This window comes from Tiliqua scincoides, chromosome 1, assembly GCF_035046505.1.
Source record: "Tiliqua scincoides isolate rTilSci1 chromosome 1, rTilSci1.hap2, whole genome shotgun sequence".
Taxonomy (NCBI): Eukaryota; Metazoa; Chordata; class Lepidosauria; order Squamata; family Scincidae; genus Tiliqua; species Tiliqua scincoides.
The window spans coordinates 151,302,943-151,314,040 of NC_089821.1; positions in this window are offsets into that span (position 1 = coordinate 151,302,943).

An 11,098-nucleotide genomic window follows, 5' to 3' on the forward strand; every position below is an offset into this window, starting at 1 on the left:
CACAGTTTTTATCTTATAACACCCCCCCCAAACTAATTTGCAAGATTCAAAATCAATCCATTACTCTGATTAATCAATTAAACGTTTTAGCCCTTCTTGAAAAACAAAAATAAATCAAAAGCTTTGCATCAACTCAATGAACTATGAAAACCACCTGATTCCTAAGCATGGGATATTCAAGTGGCCAAGTACCCAGGTGCACAGGTAAAACTGAGTTAATACCCAGAGGTGTAAAAAGTGAGGTCACATACCCCCTTTGAGCTTTTACCTGGTCCTTTGCATGTTTATTCAGAAGTAAGCCTCAATGAATATAATGGAACTTCCAGTAAGCATATATAGAATTCCAGCCTAGCAGGCCAAACCTGTGCCAAATGTTGCCCACAGCAGTCCTGGCACAGGCTCTACTCTATCCTGCCGGCAGCCGGAGACCATGTGAAGGTGGAGAGGGAAGTAAAAGAATGTTCTCCTTACCCTCCTCTGCTCTCACATGGTCCCCAATGGATCTACTTGAACCTGCACCAGCTGTTTAGCTGACACAAGTTCAAGTGGATTGAAGAGGGTGGGTCAGGGACAAAACCAGGGCTAGGATATCACAGAGCTCTCTCTGTCTTGCCCCATCCCTGCCTGCCCCCAACATGCCTCCCCATTCCACCTCCTCCTCCCCTCACCAGTGGCTTACCTTTACCTGTGGGGGTAGCAGCATTTGGTGATAGTGGCCATGGGTGACATACTGTGCACACTGCTATCAACCATTTTACAGTGGCGGAAAGCCTTTCGGCTGCTGTAAATGTCTCCACATGCTGTAAATTTGCTTGTCTTTATAGTGCCACAAGATGTACTCTTGTTTTTAAGCATGTATGTGAAAGTACAGGTTGTGCCTTGCTATCCACTGATTTGGCATCCACTGGTTTGACTCACCACTGATACCAGGGTCCTCCTTTAAATGCCTTGTAACAAGGGAAAAAAGCGCCAAAATCCAATTTCCTACCTTCAAACTGATAAACTGCACTGGTTGCAAGCTTCTTGGGGTTAAAGATAGCTTTAAAGACTCTGGGCTTCCGGGTTTCTTGTTCCTCCATTGTTGCCCCCGGAATGCATTGGTATATGCAACAGTTGCCACTGGTCAGGAGGTCACAACTCCCAAGCCTCCCAAGCTGGAGACTCTCAAGTTCCCAAGACTTTGAAGACTTTTCTGAGCCTCCCAGAGGCAGCGTGCATCTGTGTGCTGCCCGTGGGAGGGTCAGAATGCCCCAATTGCATGAGAGACATGATTTCCAGTTTCCAGGAAACGAGAAGTTGTGTCTCTTGCACAATTCCAGCATTCTGAGCCTTGAAGAGGCAGCAGACAGATGTGCACTGCCTCTGGGAGGCTCAGAAAAGCCTCCAGAGGTGAGGGGAAGCAGAGCTTCTCCTCGCCTTCAAAAACTTCATATAGCTTCAAGCCCTGCTTAACAACAGGAATGCCAGTCCACATCCCTCTTGTTAAGTAATGCACAACTGTATTCATTCCATTTAGTGGCTGTATGTGGTATAGCATCTATACCAATGCATTCTGGAACAACAATGGAGGAGCAAGAAACCCGGAAGTGGGTCTTTAAAGCTATTTTTCCACTGATTCGGTATCCACTGGTTGTTTTATCCACTGAGGTTTCCAGAATGGAACCCCTGTGGATAACATGGCACAACCTGTAACATTATCAGAGATTTGTGGACTGACAATGCCACACAAACAATATTTCTTGTTTAGGCAAACAATTCTCTGGTATTCTACAACTCATGGTGCAAGATCAATAAGCTGAAAGACATGGTAAAAAGCAAGTTGGTCAGAGAATCCTGTTTGGGCTGCAAAATACAAAAGTGACCTAATGTATTCTGCACCCACTATACAAGTTGTAGAAGCAGTTGTTAAATTTGGCTCTTTTGAATTCAAGCGACTAAAGGAAGCAGCTATCCCTTTGCATTGCCAGCACCCACTAACATTCTTAAAATTGATAGCATTAAACTGCCAGATGCAGGAATGAAATTTCTGACATGCATGTACTGGGTAACTTTTGCCAGGAGTGGAATAAAACCTGTTTATTTTATTGTTCTAAGTTGTGTTTATTTTCAGGAGTTTTGCCACAGGGTGTTATTCAGTTTGTTTATATCCAGTAGTTCACTTTTTATACAGTTTGTTATATATATAGAATACAGTTTGTACTTCATTGTCTAGCAGTGTCTCGTGTCTGTTGCTAACATAACAGCTCATCTTATCTGTTTCATAGCTCAGGATACGTGCAACGTGGTGATTTGTGGTCACTGGAAGACACCAAAACATGAGAAAAATGTCCAAGAGGCCAGCTTTCTCGACATCATCTACAATGATGGTCATGCCTATGGAATTATATGGAGGCAGAGAAAGTTTGGCCTCCTAAGCTTTTGTAACACCACCCATCGTTTTTGGTTTTAGACAGTTGTGGGGGGCACAATTTGACTAGAATGGGAGAGGGAAATCAGAGGATTGGGCTTTTGAATTCCCTCATAATTTGAGTATTGGATGCTGATGATACCTGAACTATATGATTATTGGGCATGGGGTTATACCTTGATCTTAGCCTATGAATGAATGTCAAATTCATGTCAATAATAGTTACTATTGTGTATTTAAGAGGTTAAGGGCGCAATCATAACCTGAGGTTAGGTTGGCCCAAGTCCCCTGGGAGGGTTGCAAATGTGCCGTAAAGCATGTTTGCGCCTGTGTGGGAGGAAGCGAGGTCGGTGCTCCGAGAAGCGCCGGCCTGCGGCGGCTGACGAAGGCCCCCGCGCCCGCTTCCTCCCAGCTCCTTGCATCAGATCGGATGAGCCAACACAAGGGTGACAGGTAGACATGAGGGAGGCGGGGAGGGGGAGGGAGGGAGGTGTTCCTGGGCGGGGGGAGAGGGCAATGGGCAGCCCTGGGAGCGGGCACACAAGGATCCGGAGGCGGGGCTGGGATCCAGCAGTTATGCCGGATCCCAACCCCTGTCCCCAGGGAGAACGGAGCGATTTGAAGCCGCTCCGCTCTCCTTGGACTTGTGCCACCTCAGGAGGTGGTGCAAGTCCGAGGAGACCCATTGGGGCCAGCAGCCCTTACCTGGAGGTAAGGGGAAATGTTTCCCCTTGGCTCTGGCTAAGCTGCTGCTGGCCACAATCCTGTTCTGGATACAGCACAAGCCTCCTGGCTTGCCTGTCCCAGCGCAAGTTTGGATTATGCCCAAAATTATATTCACATTCACATGTTTGTAACATGTAACTACAGCACTGGGAAATATTTATTCCTAACCAGCTTTCCAGTGCCACTGCAACCGTGCAACTGGGGCATGAACTCAGTGGCGTAGCTAAGGGAGTGCAGGGGGTAGCTGTTGCACCGGGCATCAAGCTATAGGGGGGCAACAAACTGAGCTTGACACTAGTGACCAAATTTGTGAAAATCTTGGTATGTATGAATAATACCATCATGTTATATATCATTGGATAGGTAATTTTATGCTGAATGTAATGAAATGAACCACATTGGAATATCTGCGTTCCATCAAAAGTTATGGCCAATTAACCATAAAATGAAAACACAACTGTGGAACAAAAAGTGGATTTGCTTAACTCAAAACTGACCTATGAAATTGATTGTTCTGCGAGACAATGGCATGTTATTATGTTATTGACATGTTGCAATGTCATGTTATCATGATTCAGCATGAAACCAATAAAGTATTAATATGAGTCAGCTCTCATTTCCATGTATCATAATACAGTTACCCCTGCTAACTGGGTAAAAAGGCACTTTTGTAAAGTGGTGCCCCTCTTATATTTAGCAGGGGGAGAATAACCATCCCACCCCAGCACAGTCCCTGACCAATCAGGGGCACACTTTTTATTTATTTACTTAATTAAATTTGATTTTGTCTGGGGGGGCAACAAATCTTCTTTGATCCTAGGTAGCAGATAGATGCCTTAGCTATGCCACTGATTGAGGGGAGGCAGCAGAGCAAGTGGGTGGCGAGCTGCTGGGGGGTGGAGGTGAGTTCCTCCCAATTTTCTATTTTTTAAAAACCCGGGCATGACGTCACTTCCTGTTGTGACATCACTTCCGGGGCAACACTTTGAGCTTGGCACCAGGCTACAGGATCATTAGCTACGCCACTGAATGCACTACATTCAGCGGTGGTGGTGGTGGGGCAGTCATGGAGACCTTCTCAAAGTAAGGGGATATTTGATCCCTTACCTCACAGCTGCATTGTGGCTGCATCAGTGCTAGAATGTTGGTTAGGTTTGGGCTGTAAGATAAATATTTCCCAGTGATATTCCATTGGAGACCAGGGAGTGGCTAAGGGTCCAATCCTATCCAGTTTTGCAGTGCCAGTGCAGCCATGCCAATGGGGCATGTGCTGCATCCTGTGGTGGGGAGGCAGTCACAGAGGCCTCCTCAAGGTAAGGGAACATTTGTTCCCTTACTTCGGGGCTGCCTTGTGACTGCACTAGTGCTGGAAAGTTGGATAGGATCGGGCCCTAAGGAGGTAAGTAAAATTTCTCAATTTACTCATCTTTGCCAGCCTGGTCCCCAGCTGACCCACAGGCAGTGGTGTCGCTAGGGGTGTGCAGGGGGTGCAGGATGCATCGAGTGATGTGCACTGGGGGTGTGATATTACTGCTGGCCAAAATTTTAAAAATCTTGGTACTTTCTAATAATACCATCATCATCCGATGTGTAATTTCATGCAGAATGCAATGAAGCAAACTGCACTGAAATATCTCTATTCTGCCCAAAGTTATAGCCAAAAAACCAGTGGGAGGGGCAATGGTGCATCACCACACCCACCACCCAGGGTATTGCCCTGCCCACTGCATGGAAGGAGGTAAATCATGGGGGTGACATCCTGCACTGGGTGATGCAAGCCCTAGTGATGCCACGATCAGCGCTGCATTGCACAGGCCAACTGAGGATAAGACTGGATCCTTAGAATTTGATCTATTCTGTTAAGTCCCTTTGAGGACCTGTCGTGAATATGTACATGTTAGGCCTTGGTTAGCATGTGGAGTTTGAACCAAACTAAGTCAGTAACAGAGAAGTTGCTAGCAGTTCCTATCTGCAAGAATGTGAGTAGACAAACACAAAGATTGTTGTCTCTCCTCTGCTGGCTAGAAAGGACAGACAACAAGAATTACAACCCATTGGAATGTAGCACCTTTGCAGACAGAAAGGTGCCTTATCAAGCTGATGAAATGCAGCTGTGGATCTCCAATTGGGAAGGGTAAGAACTAGGAGGACTAGCAACTAGACCCACTTCGAGAAGGTTCTGTCCTCAAAAGTTTCTGATTGGACAGTCGAAATAAGTATGAAGTCACCTCAGTACTATTAACATAAGAAGTATAATAATGAGGCCCAAAGGTTGGGTCTGGCCCCTTCTTGGACAGAGGTTTTGGGTGCAACATCTTGCACGCTGTGAGCTCCGTTGTCCAACATGGGCATCTGGCCTCACAGGTAGCCTGGAGCAAAAAGATCTATAAGAAGCTGACCCAGGTGAGACATAATTAATAGAGATAGCCAGCTAGCTTTGTTATTTTATTGCTGATATGTCTCCTAGATGTTTATGCCTCTAGCATTTGCTGCCTTATGTAACCTTATGTAACCGTATGTATTTAATAAACTAAAATCTCTTTTACCAAGTTGTTTCATTGTCTGTTGGGGACAAAGGTTCCGAATCCTGCCTAGCTGTTCAGCAAGCTACCAAGTGCTCATTGAGGTCTAGTAACTTGAGGATTGAAGCTTTAATTGGAGAAAGCACTCAGTACCTGCAAGGGGTAGAATTAAGCCTAGAGGGTCTCAATGTCCCTGGACTGAGGCACTGGCACATACAGGGTGGTGGCAATACTACTGAACAGGGGGCCTTGAGGGCTTTAGGGTTTGATAACCAAGAACTCTGAGCACCCCAAACCCCCGTTAAGTTTGTGACAGGACCATGGGTAAGAGCCATCCTTTAGTGGAATTTATTTCAGAGTAAATGTGTGGAGAATCACACTGCAAAAGGAACAGAGTCCTATAGTGAAGAAAAGTGTTTTTTTTACTCCAGTACCATATGTTTGTAAGTGAAATTTTGACCAAAAAAATAATGTTTGGACAGTGTACAAAAAAATGGCAAAACCACTGGTTCTGATGTAGGATTGAGTAAGCTCCCTCCATTCCTCCTCTTAACAAATCCTAAACCTGGCTTGTATAAAGTAATTGTGATGGACATTAAACCTTTGAAATTGCATAAAGCATATTTTTATTGTCAATTAATTTTACGTCTTGTCCTCAGGTTAGGGATGGGCTTCCAGGAAGCATTAGCACCATTTAAACAAACAATGGTTTGTTTAAACCATTTGAACAAAGTGCAGCCCAATCCTAACCTGCCCTGGAGCAGGCAGGCCGGCGGGCCTGTGCCGCATCCAAGGCAGGATTGGAACGGAAAGCGGCTCAGCCTGGGGCAAGGGGAATCACTTCCCCTTACCCCGGGTAAAGCGGCAGCATCCCCAGTGGGGCGACTTGGATCTGCGCCACCTCAAGAGATGGGGCAAATCTGAGTAACCTGGGATTGCCCCATGCTGACTGGGAACGAGGTTAGGATCCAGCATAACTGCTGGATCCTGGCCCCGCCTCCTGCTCCCCACCTGGCCTCCCCTGCCTCGAAACGCCTCCCTCCTGCCTCCACCTTGCCCTCCCCACACCTCCCCAGGCCCCTGTGCCAGCCAAACTTGACCAGTGCATTCTTACCAGGCCCAGAGCTTGTGTTGGTGCAGGGAGGCCAGGTAAGTGCTTGAAGGCACTTTTGCAACACTCCTGGGCTGGTGCCCTTCAGCACTCTTGTACCTCGACACTGGCTGTCAAACAACTGGTTTTTATTTAAAACACAGAGCCAGCCACAACACAGTGTAAAACCAAAGACCATGATTGGACAATAAACCCAAGGACATGCTCCTCTACAGTCAAACCAGCCATTTTGATCTGGATTTAGCAAACTAATTTTAAGCAAGCTAACAAAGAATACAAATAGGGTTTTCACCCAGCCAGAATTTTGCAGCCCTGCCCAGAATTGCTTTTTTATCCTCCTGGCCCACTGCCAAAATTGGAGAATGAAAAACCAGACAGAATTCCAGCTGAGCCGCTCAGTTCTTGTTGTTGGCACGCATACTTGTGCTGCTATAGTGCTTGACCGGGCATGAGCACATCACAAGGGGTGGGGATGGCAACTGCATTTGTGGTATATAGAGCACAAGCATTCGTTGTGAGTTGTAAAAGCAGCCATAGCCCCCACTTGAAGTTCTATCCCTTACTAACAGCCAAATCCTAAGCTGTCTGGTACCCAGAGGAGCAACTGTGCCAAAATGGCTTCTGCTGCATCCTGTGGGCACCACGACACTGCCAGAGTCTCCTCAGGGGAAGGACACAAGCAATTTGCTGGCACAGACTGAAGAAGCTCCATGTGGGGTTTTTCAGCCCCACACAGAGCATTGGATCTGGCAGAGCAGGGCTCCACTGGTACCAACCCCTTCCCACCCGGTTCCTCCCCCTTCTCACCCTCCCCTGCCCTCTCCTCACCCCGCCCAACAAGACTTACCACTACCTGGAGCTCTTCCCTTGCTCCAGGTGATGTCTGCCCAGCCCCGGGCTCAGTACTAGCACTAGGCTCAGCGCACCCTACACAGAGGGTGCCATAAACATGCTTTATGACATAAACGTACTTTATGGCATGTTGATGACACCCAGCACTGGCAGTACGTTCCTACTGCTGGCGCTAGAGAGGATTGGGCTTTAAGAGAGTTATGGAGCTAGTTGATTGGCACCATTTTGCATAGTGTTTTATATGGACTGTATCTGGACATGGACTGGACTGTATCTGGACTGGACTGTATCTGGACTGGACATGGACATGGACATGGACTGTATCTGTATATGGACACTGTGTGTGTCTTCCTCCAGCCGCTGTGAAGGCAAAAGCCATCCTGGGTACACCCCTCAGTCACATGATTGTGTACCATCTCCTGTCATATTTTTGGCAGTGCTGTGCAGCATCTGGGGACTTGCAACCCTAGGCTGGCAGATTGCAGGATACCAGGTTCTACAAGTTATCTAGACAGCCTCCAACTAGGTGTGGAAACATCTGCACAGATAAGGCGACATGGGGATGCTTATTTGCAGCCATTCAGTTTCCATGATATTTTGTTCTAGCATTACAGGCTAAAGTTTTCTTCCATTGTTCCAGGCAGGTCAGTTCTTCTTGATTCTTCCTATTGCTGCCTTAAGTGGCATCCTACTTTGTGAGAGGAAAGGCAGGAGGGAGAGAGGGAGAGATTCCTCCAGCACACAAGTCTCTTGCCCTCATTCAAAATGTAGACACTATGGTCCTCTATAAAGCACCTTGGACATTGATAGTACTTAACTGATGAACTCACAGCAGCAATGTTTTCCATCAAATCCTTACAAAGGGCCAGGGTGAGAAACTTCTATCAGTACAGGCAGGTCTCTCTGACTTCCTGTTAGCTTCTGTTCCAAAAACAGATAAAAGATACCTTATCTGGAAGTACAGATGTAGAGAAGTGGTTAACAGCCCAATCCAGTGCATATCTATGCAGAAGTAAGCCCCATTAGCGTCAATGGGGCTTATTCCCAGGATAGGATTGGGCTGTAAGGCTGCACTCCTCTAAGATTTACCTAAGAGTAAGCTCCACTGAACACAGGTATATTGGCAACCTTCAGTCTCGAAAGACTATGGTATCGCGCTCTGAAAGGTGGTTCTGACACAGCGTCTAGTGTGGCTGAAAAGGCCAATCCGGGAGTGACAATCCCTTCCACACCGGGAGCAAGTGCAGTCTGTCCCTGGTCTGTCTCCCTGGCTATGGGCCTTCCTTCTTTGCCTCTTTGCCTCAGACTGTTGGCAAAGTGTCTCTTCAAACTGGGAAAGGCCATGCTGCACAGCCTGCCTCCAAGCGGGCCGCTCAGAGGCCAGGGTTTCCCACTTGTTGAGGTCCATCCCTAAGGCCTTCAGATCCCTCTTGCAGATGTCCTTGTATCGCAGGTGTGGTCTACCTGTAGGGCGCTTTCCTTGCACGAGTTCTCCATAGAGGAGATTCTGAACACAACAACTTGGATATCTGAGTGAAAACATAAAGGCTTATGCTACAACAGCCTAATAAGCCTATAGATGTTTACTCAAAATATTTACTCTTTGTGTTCAGTGGGTAGATTGGCATAGGATTGCAGCTAAACAATAGATCAAAAAGTCCCTGCTTTGTATCTTGCCTCTGCAGTGAATTCTCTACAGGCAAGGCATTTTTTCTCAGGCTCAATTCTCATCTGAAATATAGGTACAGTAATACTACTGGTCTACTTTACGAGGTTATTATAGGGATTACAAGCTAATAATGTATGGGAAGTGGTTTGAACACTCCAAGCATTCTGTAAAGTGCTTGAAGTGGCATCCTCTTATATTGAGCAGGGGAAAGTGATTATCCTTTTCCCCAGCTTGGTATCTTTTCCAGTGGCTGATGCTGGTGTCTTTTCTAGATTATGAGCCCTTTGGGGGCAGGGAACTATTTGTTTGTTTCAATGTGAAAACTGCTTTGTGAATATTTTTTGTTGAAAAGTGGTATTTATCATCATCATCATCATCAACAACAATCCCCATCACTCAGGGTTGAACTCACGTTGTTGTTTGACTGTTGTAGCAAAACCAAGAGTTTCGTGGCCCATTAGAGCAGCAATTTTCAACCAGTGTGCTGCAGCACATTATGAGTGCTTTGCAGTTGTGCCACGGGAGTTTGAGGAAGGGTAATTTATTAGTAGGGCCATTGAGATAGGGCCATTAAGGGATGTGAACCCCCCCACCAGCATCGTGGTGTGCCTTGTCAATTGTCAAAAGACTGATGGTGTGCCTTGACAATGTTAGTGCCTTATCATAAGAACATAAGAAGAGCCCCTCTGGATCAGACCAAAGACCCATCTAGTCCAGCTTCCTGTATCTCACAGTGGCCCACCAAATGCTTCAGGGAGCACACAAGACAACAACCTGCAACCAGGTGCTCTCCCCTGCATCTGGCATTCTGAGATAGCCTACTTCTAAAATCAGGAGCTTGCACATACCTATCATGACTTGTAACCCATGATGGACTTGTCCTCCATAAATTTGTCCAATCCCCTCCTAAAGCATCTAGGCGAGATGCCATCACCACTTCCTGTGGCAGGGAATTCCACAGACTAATTACACACTGGGTATAGAAATATTTTCTTTTGTCTGTCATAACTCTTCCAACACTCAATTTTACTGATGCCCACTGGTTCTGGTGTTATGTTGCCAGTGTGCTGTGAGATGAAAAATGTTGAAAATAGCTGCCTTAGCAGATGTCATCAGTTCTACAACATAAACTGCTGGGGGCCAGAGTCCTCTTCATTCAGTGCCTCACCAGCACAATTGTTTATTATTATTAATTACTATTATGCGTTCAATGTTCTTCTGATGCTGGGGATTGAAGTCCCTTCTCTGCGCTTCCACAGCAAGAGCAAAGTCTCTCATTGCCTTCCATCAGAAGCCTCATCACAGAGATGACTACCAGGACTTCAAAGACAAATTCTATCCACACTTTCCTGGGAGCAAGCCCCATTGACTATAATGGAACTTACTTCTGAGTAGACAGGCATAGGCTGGGGCTCTGAGGCTGCCATCCTCTCCACACCTTCCTGGGAGTAGCCCCATTGACTATAGTGGGACTTACATCTGAATAGACAGGCATAGACTTGGGCTCTAAGACTGCCATCCCATCCACACTTACCTGGGAGCAAGCTCCATTGACTATAGTGGGATTTACATCTGAGTAGACAGGCAGAGGCTGGGGCTCTGAGAGCAGGAGCTTCTAATGGGGCTCACTCCCAGGAAAGTGTGGCTAGGATGGGAGCTTCAGATCGTAGTTCTACATCCAGTCCGGGGTCTTCCTCGCGAGGAGGGGGAAAGAACAGCCCAGCAGTTCCCCTCCCCGGTTTGTCCCCACAGGACCAACTGCGAAGGCGGAACTGCAGGTTGCGGGCAGAGGGAGCGGTGGGGACCGGTGC